Source organism: Leptonychotes weddellii, chromosome 6 (assembly GCF_054177405.1).
Source record: "Leptonychotes weddellii isolate Sample4059 chromosome 6, ASM5417740v2, whole genome shotgun sequence".
Taxonomy (NCBI): Eukaryota; Metazoa; Chordata; class Mammalia; order Carnivora; family Phocidae; genus Leptonychotes; species Leptonychotes weddellii.
Genome location: NC_138374.1, coordinates 91426930 through 91450003, shown reverse-complemented (window position 1 = coordinate 91450003; position 23074 = coordinate 91426930).

The window sequence follows — 23074 nt, the reverse complement described above, 5'->3', positions numbered from 1 at the left end:
GGGGATAGGACTTGAAAAAGAACATTCACCCATACATATACGTAGAGACATATACACACATTCACAGAGATTCAGTGTTCCTGCTAATCTAACATTGACATCTCCGTAATGCCAGTTTCAACCCAGCAATAATCTAGATGCTTCCGGTGTGACCACAACATGGGCTAAAGCTTGGTAAGTGTAGCTCTGCAACATGGACTCATATTACAAACGTTACCATCCTCTGCTTTTCCCATTCACTCTCTCACCTACCCCTGCTTTCAGGAGCTGAAATAAACTGGTACACAGCAGTATAAAATAGAAGGATGAGTTAGAGAGATACAGTTATTTAAAAGTTAAGCTTTTCTGAGAAACTAATTTTGTTCAAAGAAAAAATACACCTTGGGTTAAAAGTAGATTCTTATAGGATTTAAATGTGCCAGTAAGAAGCTAGAATTAATGGGGTATTTAAAACTCAGAACACTAACTCCAAATAATTTAAAATCAACATTTGCTCTAGGAAGAAAGTGTTCACAGAATTCTATTCAATATCCAATATTCTGAAGTTGCTTATAAGGTAACAATGAAATAAATCAACCTCTGATTCTTTTCTTTTCTCTTATCATATAGGAAATATTTCTAGTGCTATGTCTTTTGAATATTAAGATCTTGGAGTCTTAATACTCCAGTCCCTCCACAGTCTTCTCAGGGAGAAAGCACATATGAAGATGTATTTGTGATACAAAAGTTTTAGAACATTTTAGGAAACTATTTATCCAATATCCCTAGTCTGTCTTTATACTTGCAAAACTCGATAGCCCTAACTGTTTAAATGCTTGCATGTACAAATATCTGGGCATCAAAAGATGACTGCAGAAATGTGAAGGATTCCAGTTATAGTAATGGGTTGGAATGACATTTTCCTTAATAACTCCTTTTATAAATGTACCGCCCAAGCTGAATGTCATTATGGGACTATTTATAATTTAAAGCTTTCTGTCAAGATGATTTTATGCCCTGACATGGCTCTGAGTAGGCTGGAAACAGCTGTATTCCCCAAGGGAAAAGAAATTATTGGTGTTGTTCAAGAGCAAAGGTATTAAATAGGAAATATTTTTAACAGAACTTCATGAGAATGATGATGGCTAATTGATTGTAACTACAGTAAAATTCTGCCAGTCAACCAATAACCACTTCAGTAATAAATGTTACTTTATCAATAAAGTTTCTTCCCTCTAAGTAGCTGAAACTTAATTATAAATATAACTCTAATCCTTTGTGCTTCCTAATAAACTAGATGCCTGGCACTGTTACAATTAAGGTTTTTGTCTGTGCACAAAATGGGTATTAGAAAAGTTTTGGAAATTTTCAAAAAAACCATTTATCCAATATTGCTGTAATGTCACTATATTTGTAAATTTTAACTTTGCATAAATGAGTTTAACCAATATGAAAAGAATCAAGAGAAAATGTCAATTATTGAGTAACGTGAGGATGTACTGTATTTGTGGAAAACACTGGTCTAAACCCCACCATTAGTAAAAGACAAACAGAATAATCAGACCAAGCTGTTTGTTTTTGTTTTGTTTTTATTATTCAGTTTTTAATCTACTAGAATAAAAAATATTATGTTTAATTTGCTCCTTATATTTTGGGGGATTTTCATAAGAATCTAAGTTGGTGGGGAATTCTGAATACAATTATTGGAAATATTCTTCATGGCTCAGCCAAATGCTACTAGAAATGAGAAAAGAAAGTTCTAGTCCACTATTTACTGGATGACAGAAAGTCACTTGAATTCTTCTAGTTCCAAAGGGCTAATCTGTCTCATTTATAAAATATGATGCTTACCAAATGAGGTATGCAATAGTAACACTCGATGACTTTTAAAAGTTGAAGAGTCCTGAAATTTTTACATTCACAAGGGTGCCTATTAACAATATTCTTAATGTGTATTGGGACACAAAGACTGTAGACATAACAGAAAACTACTGATAAAAAAATAACATACTACATTATCTGTTGGTTATATTGGTCAGATCCTATTTACAGCAAATGCCATAACAAATTCTAATGAAAAAACTCAGCATGACAAAAAGATTCCCAACGCTGTGGCTGATGACCTACACATCTCAAATAATATTCAGTGTGTTAACAGTGCTCCTTACCAACTAAAATAGCAACAACAACAAAAAAAGTAGAGAGTTCTCTATTATTTGCTTGCACTGACCAACAAGGACAATTTAGCCATTTTTTCCCTAAATGTTAATCCTATTGTTGGCTTATTTTAATTCCACAAAAACTTGCATTCCAGTGGCATACTACAATTTTGTAGCAATAATAATGCCAATTAAGTGTTAATCATGAGCACAACTGGAACATAAAGGTGTGCTATATACAAGTCAATAAGATGCATTAAAGGCTGGAATTTACTCATGTTTTTATTCCATAGTAGCAATAAGACACTTCAGAAAGTGTGATCTCAAGGAGATTACTGCACTGAATGCAGTTTAAGTTACTCGGCACCTTTTTCCAGCACCTTTTGTTTCCTTCATAGGAAGCAAAACTACCACTACACAATTTTGACCTAAAATATGGTTATTGTTTGTTTATTTAAAATATGGCTGAGATGTCATATAGTAAAGTCTGAGAAGTACATGATAAAACATTTCCAAAAATGAATATAATGTATATTTTTATAATCATCAAAAAGCATTTAATAACTAAAGAAATACAGAAATGTCATCGACTCTAGGCAAGAAGTGAAGGTTAAATCTGCATTTTAGGAATTTTAAAGGCCAGGCTGAGACTGGAAAAGCAGAAGCTACACTATGAGCCATTATCTCCAGCAATCCTAAGGGCAAGAGGGTAAGGCACATAAAGGTTATTCTTTTCATGCCGTACGTACCTCATGTTCTAGGCCAACTCTACTGAACACTGCAATTTTACATCCCCTCTTTGATAGTGGGTCAGGAAAAGATGATATATCCTATAGTCTAGGTAGGCCATAAAAACATAGACACACATTTCTTTCATTCATCATTCAGTAAATTTTTTCTTGATAGCCTACTGTATACTATGCTTTCTTTTTGAAGTCCTTTGGTTTTGGTCAAATACATCTTTTCTCATAAACTGAAGTGACTTTTCCTTTAGGAACAAGGGTGCTTACTTCTCAGATCATTTGCCTTTGGCCTATATATCCCAAAATAAATTTTTTTTCTGGTTCTGAAAAGAGAGAAAGTTTAGTTTCAAACAGATGTCATATATAAATCAAAAGTAAAGTGAACACTCAGTCTACCTTCTGTACTTAAATTACCTAGAGAAGTTGTTCCAAAATTGGATTCAAAGGCTTGGCACAAGACAGGATACGACTTTTACAGAACAGTACTCTATACTAGAGGAAGGGAGGAAAGAAGAGGAAGGAGGGCAGAAGGGAAGAAAGGAGTGTGGAGGGAAAAAAGGAAGCAAACAAAATAAGGAAACCTTCAAAAGACCTCCAAGAGGATTACATAGAAAAATTATCAAATATAAATATTTCTAATGCATTTTTACCCAAAAACACATTACTTTGCATTTAAGTAGCCCCTTTGGCCCAGTAGTCTCTTAAGTTTTTGTATTAGTTGATTCATAAATCAAAATATAGGCACAAGACTCTTTGGAAATTATTCAGTTCATTTTGAGACACAGAAAAGGCAGTTTTACTCACAGCACATTTTCCAGAAGAGAATAAAGAAGAAAAAAGTCCAAAAGACATTTGGAGATACTTATTTTTGCTCATTATCTGTTGATTCAATAAAGTGTTAAGTGCTTCCTGCAATGTCAGATGCAGTCTATAGATACTACGGAAAAATGCTGGTGAGATATGTTTATATTCCATATTGTCATAGTTACCTATAAGCAAAATAAGATAGTTTGGTACAGAAGAATGGACACAGAACTTTGTTTTACAGATCTAGGTACAGCTTCACCTGTTATAATTATCATTTATGTATCCCATACAAATAAATTCTTATACCTTTGGATTTCTCATCTAGAAAGTCATGCACCGGGTGCCTGGGTGGCTCAGTTGGTTAAGCAACTGCCTTCGGCTCAGGTCATGATCCTGGAGTCCTATGATCGAGTCCCACGTCGGGCTCCCTGCTCAGCGGGGGGTCTGCTTCTCCCTCTGACCCTCTTCCCTCTCGTGCTCTCTGTCTCTCATTCTCTCTCTCTCAAATAAATAAATAAAATCTTTAAAAAAAAAAAAAACTTAAAAGAAAGTCATGCACCAATTGTCTTGCTTATCCCATATGGTGAGTTGGAACATTAAATAAGAAAATATTTATGAAACACTTTGGGAAAAAAATAAAGTATGCTAAAAATGTCACTATTTTTACAATAAAACTTCAAAAAAAGAATGGACACCTGGACTATATAAAACTATTTCATGTAACTTCTCTTGGGCTTCTATTTCCACACCAATAAAGGGGAGGGGGGTTTATCACTGGCCTTGGTATTATAAAAGGCTTTAATGAGGATAAAATTAGAAAGTATATAAGAAAATTTGGGGCGCCTGGGTAGCTCAGTTGGTTCAGCGTCTGCCTTCGGCTCAGGTCATGATCCCAGGGTCCTGGGATCGGGCCTCATGTCAGGCTCTCTGCTCAACCTCCCCCCTGGCTTGTGCTCTCTCTCTTGCTCACTCTCTCTCTCTCAAATAAATAAAATCTTTTTTAAAAAAAGAAAGTATATAAGAAAATTTTATAACTAAGAAGAGATATTTCTATAAACTGAATGTTTGTGTCTTACCAAAATTCATGTGTGGAAATTCTAGCCCCCAAGGTGATGGCATTAGGAAGTGGAGCCTCTGGGAAGTGATTAGTGTCCATATATGGTCCAAGAAAGTTTCTTGCCTCTTCCACCATGTGAGGACAAACCAAGAAGGCATCCTCTACAAACCAGGAAGTAGGCCTTCACCAGATATTGAATCTGCTTATGCCATGACCCTGGACTTCCCAGCCTCCAGAACTGTAAGAAATAAATTTTTGTTGTTTGTAAGCCACCCCTTTATGGTATTTTGTTATAATAGCCCAAACAGACTAAGTCAGCTATGAAATATAAATGTTCTTATTATTACAAATTCTATTTTCTATTTTTAAAACTTTTTTTGGAAGTGTTCAAATGTTAAAAAAAAGTTACTTAAATCTTGATGATCCTTATTAATCAGGCACAGGAAACCTAGACACAAGATAATTTGCACCCAATGGGCAGAGAAGATATTCCAGTTTGTTACAATTACAATAAGTCTCCAATATGGAAGAAACCACAGAGAGCTCTCTTTTTCTTATGAAAAGTAATCCAAAGTATGTGCTCTTAAACCAGGTAACTCTCTTGTTTACTATAACTTTGGGCAAGTTATTTAAAATGTTTATGCTTCAATAATAGCACTTAAATAATTATAAATAATATAAATAAACAGCAATAATTAAATGAGTTCACACATTCAATAATAAATATTCAAAAGGATTAGCTATTTTATTATATACCACTAAAGGCATTATCAAATTTCTGTCTTCTCAGAGCAGTATGCTACAAAGCCTTTATACAAATCACTCTTGCTTCCCTTCAAAAGTACTAAAGGCTGACACACATAGAAAGTTGTGCTTCTAGTAGGACAGCATAAGCCCTAAGAGCCCAACTGTAAGCTCTAGACTAAATACAAAGAAACAATTCACTGAGGGCTCTGGAGAGAGGAGAAAAGCAGGATTATTTTGGAGAGGTAATCCAAACTTGGAGAACGGGAATATCTAAGTAAAGTATGCATTTTTTGCAGCTTTGACCTGAGGGCAGGCCACAGTCACAATGTGATGCAAGGTGACGGATGTTCCAATAGACAGCAAACTGTCTTTCCTGACTGAGAAGGCAGGGTCGGGGCCCAGCATAATCACAGTTACCACAGAGTGAAGAAGGAAATAATAGAAAAGAAAGAGCCAGAGATTGAGAACCCTAAATTCTGTGTATATCATCTCCCCAGTTTCTGGGTAACCTCCAGCCCAAACACACATGTGACAGACTACAGGCTGGCAGACTCAAGCTGAATGGACTCAACCAAGAAGGGGGCTGCTAGCCACCAACGCAAGACATAGCTCATAATCAGTAAAATTAAGTTAGGCGCTTGCTAAACAAAAAGTCAATACTCTCGTAATATTCACAATTTCCAGGACAGAACTCCAAAATTATTTGACAAACAAGTACCAGGAAACTGTAACCCATTTACAAAGGAAAAGACAATCAACAGAAGCCAACCTTAAGATGATGCAAATGTTGAAACTGTCACACACAGACTCTGAAGCAGCTATGAAGCCTATGCTCAGTGAAGTAAAGAAGATGATACTTGCACAGAGTAAAAGTAGAATAAATTTCAGGAGAGAAAATGAAAATATAAAAAGGATCCAAAGGAACATTTTAGAATACAAACATAACATTAAAATTCACTGGATGGACTTAAAATAGAGATGAAAAAAGAAAGACTAATTGAACTTGAACAAAGATCAACAAAAATTATCCTACCTACACAAGAAAGAAAAACAGCTGATCAAAAAAATAAAAAAGAGAGAGCCCCAGAGATCTGAGGGGATAATATCAACAAAATCCGAGTAGTAGAAGAGAATTGGGGAGTAAGACATATTTGAAGAAATAATGCCCCAAATCTTTCCGAAGTTGGTGAAAGACATAAATTCACAGATTTAAGAAAGTCTGTGGTCCCAAGGAGGACTAACATGAAGAAAACCATGCTTAATTTGATAATCAAACTATCAAAAATCAAAGTGAGAAAGAAAATCTTGAAAGCAGCCAGAGAAAAACAACATATTACATACTGGAGAGCAATGATTCAAAAAGAGGCAGGACCAGCTATATAATTTTTGAATATCAGTGCAAAATGAAAACACAGGGCCCATTGTTCAAAACTATTAAGAATTTCAAGACAAATACAGCAGAAAATTTAACCAAGCACACAGCTTTGTAAGTGTGGAGCCCTATGCAACAACACAGGTCACATGCCCATGAAACGGACTCTGGGGTGACTATGTGCTTTCCTCAAGAATGAGAGAAGCCAAAGGAATATTTTCAAAATGCTGAAAGAAAAAACCATCAACCCAATAGTGTATATCCAGGGAAAATACCCTTCAAGAATACAGGCAAAATAAAGACATTTTCAGATAAAGGAAAGCTATGCTATCAACAGACCTGCACCATATGGAATGCTAGAGAAATTATTTCAGGCTCAAGAGAAATGATACCAGAGAGAAACTTGAATCTTCAGGAATAAATGAAGAGTATGAAAACACAGTGATAAATATCTGGATTTTCCTGAATATATCACTGAAAAATTTTTTAAGAGAGTCCTCTGGCTGCAATATGGAGAACAGGCTGGAGTAAAGGGGGTAAGGAGGTGAAAAAATGGGAAGACCATTTAGAAAGCTATTGTCACGTTGGAAAAACATGTGCCTTGGACTCTAGCAACAGCAAAGAAGATGGAGCATGCCCATGTTTGAATCCCAGCTGTAACATAAAACTGACGCTCTTTCCAACTATACTATACTACACTTGAACAGGAAAAAAGTACAAAGTATTTTCTCAGTTTGTGATACTGGGAGAAAATAAAGCCAAGCTTAAACTTCATTCTGTCCTAGAAAAGTCCCTAGAAATATGTTCACATTATTATATGCTTTTGCAAAATTTGCAAAAAAAAAAAAAAAAAAAAAAGGTTATTTCCTTAAAGAACTCTCCCACCCCAAAATTATGCTTCAGGCCCAACAAAATCTGAATCCAGATTGGATATTCAAATACAACTAAGTGGCATAAAAGGGAGAGATGAAAGGCATATCAGAAATAAAAATAAGCCAGTTTATAAATCCTCCTGAGCATTTAGAATAATACTAAACATGTCCTGAAGGATGAGTGCCATTTAAAAAGCACTCTCACAAAAAAATAAATAAAATGCTCTCACAAATGAGTAACATTCAAACTAATGTTCTCTAAATCAACAATCTAGATTAATATAATATATAGTATGTTCAAGATTCATATAATTATGTCTATGTCAGTGATCAAATATGTCATGAATAATATCTAAACTCATTTTCTTCCTGGGAGTGATTTCTAAAAAGGAATCAATAAAGTGGCTCTTTCAGTTAAGGCATTTAGGATATGTCATTTCATTTCCACAGCAAAGGCACTAGGCAGATTTCCTAGAGGACTATTTGTCACAATATATTTCTGGCTACATTTTTACCCATTTCCAAAAAGAAAAAAAAAATAGCCCTCCAGTAACCTTAAATTCTGTGTTAAGCTACTACCTCCATAATAGAATATTTTAAATTAATGTGGTTGGCTTTCACTAAAGAACTCTCCTCTCAATATAACCCGACAGAAGGAATGGGGAATAGGACTTGTCTTCCTGGGAAATAAAATGTATTAAGGTTTTTTTTTTGTTTTTTTTTTAAAGATTTTATTTATTTATTCATGAGAGACAGAGAGAGAGAGAGAGAGGCAGAGGGAGAAGCAGGCTCCCAAGGAGCAGGGAGCCCGATGTGGGACTCGATCCCAGGACCCTGGGATCATGACCTGAGCCGAAGGCAGACGCTTAACCATCTGAGCCACCCAGGCGCCCAAAATGTATTAAGGTTTTAAATGTGATGGGTCAAATAGTATGGGTATGAAGATTAATGGAAGTAAAATTTAATTCTTATTCTTCGGGCTCAAATGGAAAACCTAAAAGGCTCCATACATTTTGAGAATTAAAGAAAAAGCCTGAATCAAAAATGAAAGTAGACAGTCTAGTCAAAAAACTCAGGAGAGAAAAATCGTTCAGAAGAAATACCTACTTCTTTGATTCTCTGACTTTCCTTCCTTCTTTTCCATCAAGTAAAAGCCAAGTATCAGATGATTTAGATGTTACATAAAGCATAAATTAAGAAGAACTTAAACCTTATAAGGCAACTATGTGTCATGATTCTCATTTTATATTTATTTAAACAGTATTCTTTTGATAAGAAACTATAACTATTTTAGTTTTATTTTAAATATATACTTTTATTTATTTTTTTTAGAGAGAGAGAGCATGCGTGCATGCATGCACATGGGGTGGGAGGCGGGCGGGAGGGACAGAGGGAAAGGGAGAGAGAGAATCTTAAGCAGGCACCATGGCCAACACAGAGCCCAATGTGGGGCTCCATCTCACAACCCTGAGATCATGACCTGAGTCAAAATCAAGAATTGGGCACTTAACTGACTGAGGCACCCAGGTGACCCATAACTATTTTAGTTTTTAAACTACATTGTCAGAATCCCTATCAAAATACCATCAGAATTTTTCACAGAGCTGGAACAAACAATCCTAAAATTTGTATGGAACCAGAAAAGACCCCAAATAGCCAAAGTAATGCTGAAAAAGGAAACCAAAGCTGGTGGCAACACAATTCCGGACTTCAAGCTCTATTACAAAACTGTCATCATCAAGACAGTATGGGACTGGCACAAAAACAGACACCTAGATCAGTAGAATAAGATAAAAAACCCAGAAATGGACCCTCAACTCTATGGTCAACTAATATTCAACAAAGCAGAAAAGAATATCCAATGGAAAAAAAAGACCATCTCTTCAACAAATGGTGTTGGGAAAATCGGACAGCCACATGCAGAAGAATGAAACTGTACCACTTCCTCACACCATATACAAAAACTGAACTATATTGTCTTGGGGCACGTGGGTGGCTCAGTCAGTTAAGCATCCGACTCCTGGTTTCGGCTCAGGTCATGATCTCAGGGTTGTGAGATCGAGCCCTGCGTTGGGCGGGTGCCAGCTAAGATTCTCTCTCTCTCTCTGCCCCCCACCCCCACACTCTCTTACTCTCTCTCTCCCTCTCTTTAAAAAAAAAAAAACAGGGGCGCCTGGGTGGCTCAGTCGTTAAGCATCTGCCTTCGGCTCAGGTCGTGATCCCAGGGTCCTGGGATCGAGCCCCACACTGGGCTCCCTGCTCAGCGGGGATTCTGCTTCTCCCTCTCCCACTCCCCCTGCTTGTGTTCCCTCTCTCGCTGTGTCTCTCTCTGTCAAATAAATAAAATCTTTAAAAATAAATAAATAAATAAATAAAAACAAAAAAACTCTCACATTGTCTTATCTGTCCATAACAGTAGTTTACCCATGATTGCAGAAAAATTTTAAAACTGTTTTAACACTAAGTATTAAATTACATGGTGACTTTTTAGCAATTTCTTTCTTAACTAAAATAAGACAGAAATAATTACATGCATTTACTGAGCTAATAATCATTTTAAAAAAACTATTTCAGAAACATTTTGAGTTTTAGGCCTAAGACCTAGACCACTGCTACTCAGATTGTTTCATAGACTACTAGAGGTATTGGCATTAACAGATGGGTTGTTAGAAATGAGAACTGCAAGCCCCATCCCACACCTACTGAATCAGAATCTACAGTTTAACAAGATTCACAGGTGTTCTGAATACACATTAAGTTCTGAGGTCTGTCCTAGATAACGTTTCTGACCAAAAAAAAAGTCAACAGTGAAATTAAACCTGAATGTAAACAAACCAAGAACAAATAATTATCAAGTATTGACTCTGCTTTGACGATTAAATCAAGACTTGCAGAGAGGTATGGAATTGGTACTTGAGATTATATTCTAAGTTTATACTCTAATCGAATCAAAGTGACATAATGTTGGCATTTAGATCTCATGTCCTATTTTTACTGGACTAAGCCCTCCTTAAAGACTCTTTGGAGTGCCCCTGAAGCAACACGGGGATCCTTGGAGAGCCCTTAAAATTACCAAAATAAATGTGAGCTTCTCTTGTTTTTCAAAGAGGCTTCACTGTTATAGGCTTTCTTAGAGAACATCTCTATCTCCAGAATAAAAAACAAAGTCATTATTTAATTTGTAACCATTCTCTCAAAGTATTAATATGCTATCAGAGGACTCCTATATTAAAGAATTGTCAATGACTTAAGACACTAATGAATTTGGTACAAACTGAATAGAATTTAGCACCAAGAGAATCTTTCCTCTTATATATGGTAATAAAATCATTCTACATAGAGTTCCATTAACAATATCAGTGCAAAGAGTGAATGCCTATAAATATAATAGATGAAAAAAGCTTGTATTTTTATAACATAAAACAGTATCATTTATAGCTCATCAATCATGTATTGCTGTCCAGCAAAAATTAAAAGCCTGATGGAAAATTAAGTGATCTTCATACTTGCAAATGCTGGAGACTATTTTTGCTAAGACTGTCGGAATTTACTAACCACAATTATGACATACAGTCTAAAGAGTGTAATAACCTCCTTATCAGGTTAATTAATTGTTCTTCTCATTTAAAGATCTATTGTGTTGTCTAACTGAGAAATAATTCAAGTACAGTGCCCCAGAAAAAAACCACTTGGGCTCCCATTTTGGAGTCTAGTTGGCAGCTCTGAGCCTTGCCAATGGCCCCGACTCACCCTTTGTGTCCTCTGTAGAGGCTCATATTCTACACACAGCTTCATTAACAGTGGGCTGAAAACAACCTTGGGTTGAGTGTTTTGTTTGGGACTTACTTGCCAGGACCTTTTGAACAGGAGTGTCCCAATGAAGTACTAGATATTATTTATGTAAGAATAGCTTTAAAAAAAAAATGATGGTCTTTCAGAAATTTCTAACTACTTTGTAACTGCATGACTTAACCTGATGATAAAAGCAGTTATTAAAAGTTTACCTCAAAAAAAAAAAAATTTACTGCCCCCTTCTAAAGAAAAACAAAACAAAACAGTATCAAGGAAAATACTATCTTACCTTACTTAATCTAAACATCATGCTACCTATGAAAAGTAAATGATTCAAGTTTCTAATCTGGATGAGTTCAACATCAGTTTGGAGTGATGAGCAGCTTCTAGCCACTGCCACATGTGTGGTGAGGAAGGCAGATACTAACACCGGCGAGCAGACAACGAGCACAAGTTCTGTGCGTGTGTTCTCAGCCCTGGAAAGGCCACCTCTGGAGAGCCAGCAAGTTGCCTCTTAGTTTTTAGTCTCTGGAGGTACTCTTTATTCATGAAAACTTTGCTAATTCTGCAGTTTTATCACAATATAAAGAAGTAATATTCTCTCTGATTTTATGCTCCAAGCAAGTACAATGGAAAACATTAAAAAGAGAGTTAAAAATCATAAATGAATTACAGGTAGTTTCTATTTCCAGTTCTGATATATCTCTTTCATTTGACCTTGGGCTGGTATTTAAACTTTTTGATTTCTACATTAACTGTAATACTATTATTTGAGATCAATCTAATTCACAGATAAGTCAAAAAGATAAATTAATGTTTCTAAATCAATTCTCAAAATTAATATATTAAATAAACATACAACAATACTTTAAGGTGAACATCTGAGTAACTGAGTTATGCAAATTAATAGAAATCCACATACCCCCAGTTCAATGGAAACCCTAATCAAAAAGAATCCCAGAATTCTAAAACCTGAATAAAAACTATGGCACCTGCTTTAATACTGTTCTTGTTCAAGATACTGTCTTGCTCCCATCAGATGCATCACATAATATAAGTTAGTGGCAAATCTGGGTTAACAAACATTTTCTTAATTCAACAGAAATACAACTCAATAGAAATACATCTACATTTAAAAAGTAATTACTACATCATTCACAAGACTTTCGTTTGCCATAGCTAAGCATGCTATGAAGTTTGTAAACATTAGATTGTGCTGTGTCAGCAATCATTTATACAAGATTTAGCATCCTAAAAAAAAAAAAAAAACAAGATTTAGCATCCTGAGCTATAACTGATTTGAAGTAACAGCACAGAAAAACTGATCCCCAAAGAGCCACAATTCAAATCATCTTCATAAAAATAAAGAATCATAATATAAAAATCAAAATCTATGTGCCAACAGGTGGGTGTTGAAGGGTGGGAAGGATATAAGGAAGAGTAAGCTACAATTCCAGTTCTACTGAGGGGAACTTTTCAGTTATCTTCCTAATTTGTCCAACTACTTGCACATTTTAGAAACTAATAAACCTCTGTATACGTACTAAGACAGATATCAAGATAGGAAGTAAATGAACAAAAGCAACATTAAGAACAATGATAAAGTTCTTACTAGTAATTCATAATCAATTACTATTTGGTAAATTAAGAAATATCTGAAGTGCTGGATATATTAATCATCATACAAACACAAACAAGCCTGGGAAACAAGACATAGAATATATATATAATGCACATACCCTTATGAAATTAAAATAGTCTCTTTCATATAGTAATTCTCTAAGACTTCAGTTAAACCAAATAAACTGTTAAGCTTACACAAATGCCAGTATGAGTTAAATAGGTAAATTCATTAATAGTTGTTAGATATTTATGTTGATTTTAATCTCACATGCTATATATGTGTGTGTGTTTATATTTATAAATATCTACATACATACCCAAATACTGTCTACTAAGATTATTTCTAAGTAGCATGGTTTGTTCCAGGACTTAAAAAACATGGTAAGATTACAAGTTAAAAAACTTTGCAGATCAATCAAAATATTTTAACTCCAAAATTATTGCTATTATGTAAATTTACATCTAAAAAGAAGTCCATTAAATATCAAAGTTTATCACTACAAAATAAAGTTGGCTAGAAATCTTTCAAATCACTCCTTTCAACTAGGACATAAGCAGTGAAAGAATGTTGCTAGAAGCTGGATAGCAAGTAGCTAAGTCTACAGTTTCTTTCTGTAAAATAGCCTGAGCAGGCAGCTGATGAGCAGTTTCCTTTTTAATTAGAGTCGTTTCCTGATTAATTAGTCCCAGAGCACTTAATGCAAGACTACACTGTGCCACTGGGACAAACAGTGATTCTCCTCATGGTATTCCTAAGTATCATCTTTTCCCAAGGATCAAGCTCAATCTATTTTCAATGGGAAAGGGTCTTTTCACAGTAAAAATAAGTTGGAAAAACTATAGGTCAATACCAAGAGATATATCACCAACCCCAGCAGGAAAAAGGAGTATGTAGATTATCTAGGGGAATCCCTTCAATCCTTCATTTAAGAAGAAAAATTCTTTTACTCAGAAAATCTTGATTTTAAATAGTATGTAATAAAGATCAATTTCCCTTTTTGACTGCATGATCAGCTCTATAGGACTAAATGAGAAAGAAGTTTTGTAAACATACCTAAATCATCCCTGCAAAGATGTGACCTTTGAAACTATTCAAAGTAAAGATCTGAAGTCCCTAAAAAGTGAAGTAGGAAAGCTACAGACTTTAATTACATAATCTGTATGAAGAGACGGAATCTTATCCAGAGTATCTAAGTACCTAATAGACAGATGGGTAGAAAAATTAAGATAAGCTTTCTTCTTCTTTTTTTTTAAGTTTTCAATTAAAAATTGCCATTATACTTTTTCAAACAAGAACTGAAGTTTTAAAGAGTTAAATGGAATTGCTCCTTTTCACATCATTTTTGCAGGTTATCAAGGTAAAAGCTTCATAATGCTGTCTTCAGAAAATTAGTCATCTATTAAAAGATTAAGTAGCTTTCATAAACATGTCAGAGATCAGCTCTTAAAGGGTAGAAGTGATTGAATTATTCTGACAGCAGTAACAAGTAAAGCTCTCAAGTATGCATATCCATAATATTCCAACCCCGCAATAAAAAAGTTTTAAGCAACTTTTACCTAGTCTATTCATCATTCATTAGGAATAAAAGTTTGTATATAAAAAAGTAGAACCAATTATATTTTTAATAGAAGCATTACTGATAAAATTGTGAATCTAGGAAAAGTAAAAATTTAATAGAAAAAACAACCAAATGAGAATCATAATAAATTGTTATGGTGCAATTATTCTTTTTAAATAACAACATATTGAATGAATTACAATACTTACTTTGAAACAGTCTATGCAATGAATATATTAATTAAATCAAAAGCCAGTTTATGGAATAAAGCTTTAAAGTCCGAAAAAAATTTGCAGCATCAACCGTATCTCCAACATGGTATTTATCTAGTATCTTCTGGAAGAAGCTCAAGAAATTTCTCAAAGAAACTGAATTTTTCTAAGGCCTACAATAATCTTAAATTTACTCAATGGTCCTTTGGCTTTTCCATTTATTTTTTTTCTATTGACGGGAGAAGGAAGTAGAAAATAGGATATGAGTTTGCAATAGGAGATGTATTGTGTCATATTTTGGGGTCTTTGTGCATGCCTATTAACAATTACGTATCTACTCCATAAGCTTAAAAGAAGTAATTATTTATCTTATAATGAAAATATTGAATAAATTAAGATGACAACTTTTCAATGACTAGTCTTGCATCTGGTCCCTAAGAGCTACTCATTAAATGTGATGAAAAAAGTGAGACTTCAGTTAATCAGCTCTGGTCAATAACTTGAAGTGTTCTATTAAAAAAACAAAACAAAACAATAACCCCAAAAAACAAAAACCAACATTCTTAACTTCTAATATAATTCTTTAATTATAATACCATAACCAATTAACCCCTCCTTTTTTTTTAATCATGGAGCACTGACCTATAGTTTAATTCATGTAGTCATTCAACAAATATTTATACTCAAGGCTAGTGCCAGGCAAAGTATACAAAGTACATTTTGTTTGGGGAGACAAAATGACAGTTTCTCTATAATGACACAGTCTACTGTCTTGTCAGTTTAAAAATCAACTAAAAGCCATGCAACTAACAAGCAGCCTAAGCTGAGAAAATCATAGGAAAAATGAAACCCAGCAAATATAAAATACCAAATAATGAAAAACACATTTTAGAGCTACATTATGGACAGTTAAGAAAAGGAAGCAGGTAACAGAATGGAAGAAATGACAGACAAATATAAACTATAATGAGACACAAAAGGATAAAGATACTGAGAATGATTCATGAAGTAATCAAACAAGAACCTACAAAATGAAACTGGTAACTATTACAAAAATATGATAAGAAATGTGTAATATGGGGAATAGGGGAGTGGATTTTTGGTCCCTGTCTCATATCTGTTGTTGCACACTTTTTTTTAACCCTGATACTAATTAATGGTAAACAGATGTAAACATAAATTTGAATGAAAAAGTAAGTCAACGCAAAAACTGGGGAAAACTCATCATACATTACCCAATAAAATATAAATATACTCTAGAAACATGTGCAGGTAAGATTAACAAAGTTATTATGGAAAAAAGGTTATTATGAGATTGGGATCCAGGAGTCATACTATAATCCCAGACTCTTGAAAATTTACATGATTTAGGAAAAATATCAGTTTTCCTCTTATCCTTAATTCTAACGCTATAATAATACAACTTTTATGCCACTGAATGATCTATGCTCAATAACCCAAAAGACTTCCCTGAAAACAGTATACGCCTTCACTAACTCCATGACATGAAAATAAAGGTAACATTAGAAGATCACCTGTTCCTTAATTTACCTGTAAACTATCTACTATGTTTAAAGGATAACAAAACATTATCTGTTACTAGAAACAGAACATTGTCACTTAAGCACATGAAAGTATGAGTATATTTTTAAATTTTTACAGAAAAATGTCAATGCTGGGGGAAAGACTTTTAGTGCATGTCAGATTCACATATAATTGTAGTTTTGATACATGCAAGTGTCAATACAGATATGATAGAAAATGAAAGACCTCAGAGGATGAAAGAAAATTTGATATAAATGATGCTGTGAAAAAGTAATAATAAGCAAGGTATAATTATGTAGTAAGAAACCACTGCCCTCACTATGCAAGAAAAGAGAAAATAACGTACATTTTCTTAAAGAATCTTTTTCAATAATTCTTGATTTCCTTTAACAAAGACCTTCTGGTATCTACCTGTTTAAGGCATTTGCATTACAGTACAGTGAATACTCTTTATTCTGTTTGTGCACCTTATTTTGAGGGTTAGTACATTTTAAAAAATTATAAATTTTCTGGAGAAATTTTTGAAAATTTTATGGCTATATCAGTAATGTACCATTCAGTACAAGAGCCTGTGGCTTTTATACATAGCAATGATACAGACCCAGCTGGAATAACCCCATTCTATCAAAAAGCTCATTTCCTACAACTAGACAAGGTGATGACAGAGAACAGAGCAGCCATGTAATTAAACAGTGCCCTGCCTCTTGATGAAATCTAGTGCTGAGCGTTATCTGACACACAGCACTGAATTTTTAAAAAATAAACCATGTAAAGAAAAAGCAAACAACTACCTGGCTACATTATGTACAGAGTTTAATTTAGTTGTGAAACTTATCAAATAAATCTGTAACTGATACTATTACTTGACTTTTCAATTAAATATTCTCTACATGTTATTCAATCATAAGAAAAATACCAATTTAAACATCTCTTGAGAATGTCCAGTAATTATAATTATAGTATGTTCCACCAAAATAGAGTAAAAAATTTTCTTTACCTACATGTTTTATTAAAAGCCATCTGCTACAATAATACACTGGAGAATAGAGAGGACAGGCTTTACTCTGAGCAGCACCAATAACCTGACAAGAATAAACACAGTGAAGACTCACCTGTCCATATAATGCTCAAGAAAGTAGAGAACTTGCAGAATCTTAAAACAGGCCAGTCTCATGGTTGTTGTTTTTTTTTTTTTTAAAAGATTTTATTTATTTTATTTGAGACAGAGAGAATGAGAGACAGAGAGCATGAGAGGAAGGAGGGTCAGAGGGAGAAGCAGACTCCCTGCCGAGCAGGGAGCCCGATGCGGGACTCAATCCTGGGACTCCAGGATCATGACCTGAGCCGAAGGCAGTCGCTTAACCAACTGAGCCACCCAGGCGTCCCTCATGGTTGTTTTTTTATTTATATTCCAAAAGAGATTTTTGGCAGCAACTACCAACGTATTATTTGCAACTACTGCCCTTTTGGCTGATAGAAGTTTGAGCACACACTCTCTGTAGTACTTCTACTTTGCAAGATTATACTGTTTAATATTTAGCCAAGATAGTATTTTTTCAGTTCTTTGATTCTAAAAATTAATATGTATTACCATCCTAGCACAGTACCTGGCATACAATAAGTACTCAAATACCTATAATATTACTTGTTAAAATTCTATTACATCAACCCTAGGTAACCAATTAAATATTCTCTTGTGATATCATTTTGATATGCCATATTTTCTGAAGTTTTTCACTTCAAATATTTATTCTAACAAGAATAAACTTTATTACTTTCTTCCCATTTAACAAGGGGACAAGCCTTGACCCACGAATAGTGAGTGGTCAACAGGGGTGGGGAGTGAGTAAAGGATTACATTTGTGAAGGCTCCTTTCACAATCCCAGCTAAGTCACTAACTGGCCCTGAATCATTACATAAGCCAACTCTATACGACACTCCCTTCTCCTATCCTGCTCAGACATTTAATTTCCACCTCAGACGCCCTCTTCCTTGTGAACTCTTTCCTAGCTCATCCAAGCAGAGCTGAGACTACCTCTTTTGTATTCCACACACTTGATTAAGATACCTATTATAATCTGTATCATACTCAATCTATCCGTGCACAGACTTGGCTTTCCCTAGGCTACACTCATCAAGGGTATGAACTCTTTTCATCTACAGCCCTAGAAACCATAGAAAGCCTGGCCCATAAAAGCTGCTCAATAAAGAGTTACTGAATGAATAAATGAATTAATAAGTGAAGGAGACTAATACTGCCTTGTAGTCTTGATTATATCAGACAATCATTAGGAGTTTTTGGAGAACATCATTTGACTTTATGATATACTTGAATATGCATAATCACTAAAATAATAAATCATACAATCACTACAAAGTCAAGTTTTAGGATTCAAATATTCCACGACATTCACCAACCAGAAAAAAAGAAAAAAAAACAGAAAAAGACAAGTCTGACACTTCATACTTCTAAAAAGATTCCTTCTCAATTCCATCACAGCTATTATTCACATCATGTGCTCTAGTGAAAACTATGTGACTGGAAGTAGTCTAATACACATATTAAAGTAGAAATATAGACCAACACCAATACCCATTACCACTGTTACCATGTTCATGATGTAACATCATATTGGTAAAAACAGTAGAAGCTAATCTTGAATACTTACTATGTGCCAAGCACTTTATCATCTTATTTAATTCCCACAACAATCCCATCAGGTATTACTATTATCCCTGCTTTATAAATGAGGAAACTGAGGCTTAGAAAGTTGGGATAACTTTTTAAGATCATAAATTAATATATGGGAGGGGTAAGACTCAAATCTAGATCAATCTAGCACTGGAACTTAAATCCTTTAAAAAGAAATTGTGTGTGCACATACACACATTTTTTGAAGAGAAGATTCACTCAGAAAAAAAAACAAGAATTCAAGTGGTGGTGGTAAATGGCTTGTGATGATGTTATTTCTGAAAGTTCATCAATTAAAACCTTGTTTTGATTTTTAACAAAGTGTAAAGTATGAATGTTACAAATTACATGACTTCTACAAAAGAGCACAGACCATGATCCAGTATTTGTCATGTTATGCAAATAATAATCAGCAGACTTGATAGATAAACTATACCACACATGTCATGTAATTACTGAAATTACACATACAGCGCACCTGGGTGGCTCAGTGGGTTAAGCATCTGACTCCTGGTTTCGGCTCAGGGTCAAGAGATCATGAGATCTCAGGGTCAAGAGATCAAGTCCTGCGTTGGGCTCCATGCTCAGCATGTAGTATGCTTAAGATTTTCTCTCCCTCTCCCTCTCCATCTGCTCCTCCCCCGATCATACTTGCGCTCTCTCTCTCTAAAATAAAATCTTTTTAAAAATTACACATACGGTACTGTAAAACAACATAAAATTCAAGTTGCCTTAAACGCACACAATCTCCCCCATGTCAAATGGTTGCTAAATATGTGAAAATGTAATCATTATTCAGTGGCTCCTCAAGCCAGATATTAATATTTAATCCTCAGTTCAGAAGCTCTAAATTCTGTCTGCTTGATCATACAGGGGAAATAGGGTCACAATCCTCTATTGTCTTTTCAGATCACCTCAAAATTATGAAGAATGCTAATTTCATAGGAATAACAAGAAATATCTAAGCAATGACTTCAGGAATATGTGGTACAAGTCTGCCACTGATCCAAAAACAGTGCTGAAGCCCTCAGCCTTTGGTAGAAATCATGCAGCAGCAGACAATGGTCGAAGCCTCAGGCTACTTTAGGATAGACTGTGTAGAGGCACCTGGGTGGCTCAGGTCATGATCAGAGTTCTGGGATTGAGCCCCGAGTTGGGCTCCATGCTTAGCGGGGAGTCTGCTTCTCCCTCTCCTTCTCCCTTTGACCCTCCCCTCACTCGTGCTTGCTCTCTCTCTGAAATAAATAAATGAATAAATAAATATTTTTTTAAAAAGGATACACTGTAAAGACCCATCTTAAAAGGGATGGCTTGAAGTTAGGTGTTTTAGTACTTTTCAATTACTGATTCTATTAAGTATTATTTAGATCTTTTCTACCACTTGTAAGATTTATACATGTTTCCCGATATAAACTGAATAATACCTAGTTTATAAACTTCATTTCTATACAATGAATAGTATAAAGCAGAGAAAAGGGATAGTACTGCTTTTACTTCTTTAGCCTTTTATTATCTTTAATGGTTAACAATGAGAAAAATACAGAGAACGAGTTTTTCCTTCCAAAGGATCTTTAAAAGACAAAATATAAGAATGCCCTATCCCTTTCGTTTCTCTTTTAGAGTTTTCTATTTTATGGGTTCAAAAACGGATTCTGCGATTTAGTAATTGTGTGTCTCTTAATCTCACTGCACCTCCTTTTTCCTCAATGGTAAAAATGGGAATTGCATCACCAAAGCGGTCAGACTTACATGGAAAGTACAAAAGAAAGCACTAGACATAATGCCCATCACTCCATAATACCCACACACTCCATTAATTCCCTCAGCAATTGTTTTCTAGCATCAGCTAGAGGGCAGTCCTAGGGTTGAATGCTAAGATTACAGCAGTAAGCAAAATCCAGACACAATCCTTGCTGAGAGTTTATAGTCTAGAGTGCCTCCATGAGTCATATTGCACTTCCCACAACCGGACCATGGCAGGAGCTTTCACAACTCTTGTCTTTATGCTTGGCACTGCCTCAGCCTAAATATATCCTCCTATTCGTTGCTCCTAGGCAAAGTTGGCTGCTCCACTCTGCTCCCTTAACACTTTGCTCATAATTCTGTCCCAGCACTTACCATGTGATCACCATTTCTCCACTTTCTTGACTGCCTCCCGCACTGGACTCCTACAAGGGTAGGGTTACTCTTTTTATACCTCCAGTACCTAGCATAGTGTCGAACACAAAAGACATCTTAATGTTTGATCAGTTAAAGAATGAATTAGTTGCACAAGTAGATAACAGGGTGTTACGCATCTTGCTTTGCTTTTTTCTCTTTTCTCAAATGGATGTCCTGAAACCTGCATAGATCTCAAGAACCCATTGTAATCTCTATTTTTCCCACAGTACTTTTCTGTGCCACTCATTGAAGCATATATTGCTTTATCATTTTCCTCATCCCTAACACTAGTGAGTGCTTACCATGTACTAGGCATGCTCTGAGTGTTTTATGTGGATTATCTAATTGAATCCTCCCAACAATTCCATAAGATACAGATTAAGACCATTATATAAATGAGGGAATTAAGATATGATAATGATAAAAAGACTAGTTTTTCTTTCTTTTCTTTCCTTCTTCTTAACGATTTTATTTCTAAGCAATCTCTATACCCAACGTGGGGCTCAAACTCACAACCCTGAGATCAAGAGCTGCATGCTCCACCAACTGAGCCAGCCAGATGCTCCAACAGACTACTTTTTCAGAGAAGCCAAATCTTAGGTAAGTTTTCTGTAAATACTCATCTTCCTTCCTTACATAATCTTAGGTCTTTGGTAGGGTTTTTATAAAGCAACTATTGGTTCAAGCTGAACTACTTCATTAACTGACCTTGAAATAGTGCCATTTCCTTGATAAGACATGAAAAAATTAACTGGACCAAAGAAGACACTACCAATCGCTGAACCATGACGAACTAGTACCAAATACTGGAGGCACTTACTGAAAATCCTCTGGGTGTTCATGTTTTTTCTACTGAGCGGCTGGTAAACTTATATGTATTCACCACCAAAGAGCATACATACATTCTTGGCTACAAGCACTTGCTGTCTAATTTCTACCCTTAAACATAGAAAAAGGACAAAATTGTTTTTTTAAGATACTTACATTCATCTTTTATTATCTTTTATTAGAAGGAAGACAATGAAACTAAATATACCATTGTACTTCCTCTCACAGAAATGTTGTAACTTGAGAGCTTGAAAAAAGGAACATTATCAGAGCCACATATTTCTATACTGTTTGTATGAAAATGTTGTTTTTGATAAATTGTACTGTTAACAATAGAAGTAACATTAGGGCGCCTGGGTGGCTCAGATGGTTAAGCGTCTGCCTTCAGCTCAGGTCATGATCCCGGGGTCCTGGGATCGAGTCCCGCATCAGGCTCCCGGCTCGGCGGGGAGCCTGCTTCTCCCTCTGACCCTTGCCCCTCTCATGCTGTTTCTCTCTCGCTCTCTAAAAAATAAATAAAATCTTTAAAAAAAAAAAAAAAAAGAAGTAACATTAAAAATTTTACATAGTCATAAATGTATAAACTGAACGTGGAAATATTTATTAAACTATCTTAAATTCTACATTGTTAGTCAATCTCTAGTGGCAATTTTTAAACATTTGTCATTCTACATTTTTCCAAAGAAGACATCCAAATGGCCAACAGACACATGAAAAAGTGCTCAATATCGCTCAGCATCAGGGAAATCCAAATCAAAACCTCAATGAGATACCACCTCACACCAATCAGAATGGCTAAAATTTACAAGTCAGGAAATGACAGATGTTGGCGGGGATGCGGAGAAAGGGGAACCCTCCTACACTGTTGGTGGGAATGCAAGCTGGTGCAGCCACTCTGGAAAACTGTATGGAGGTTCCTCAAAAAG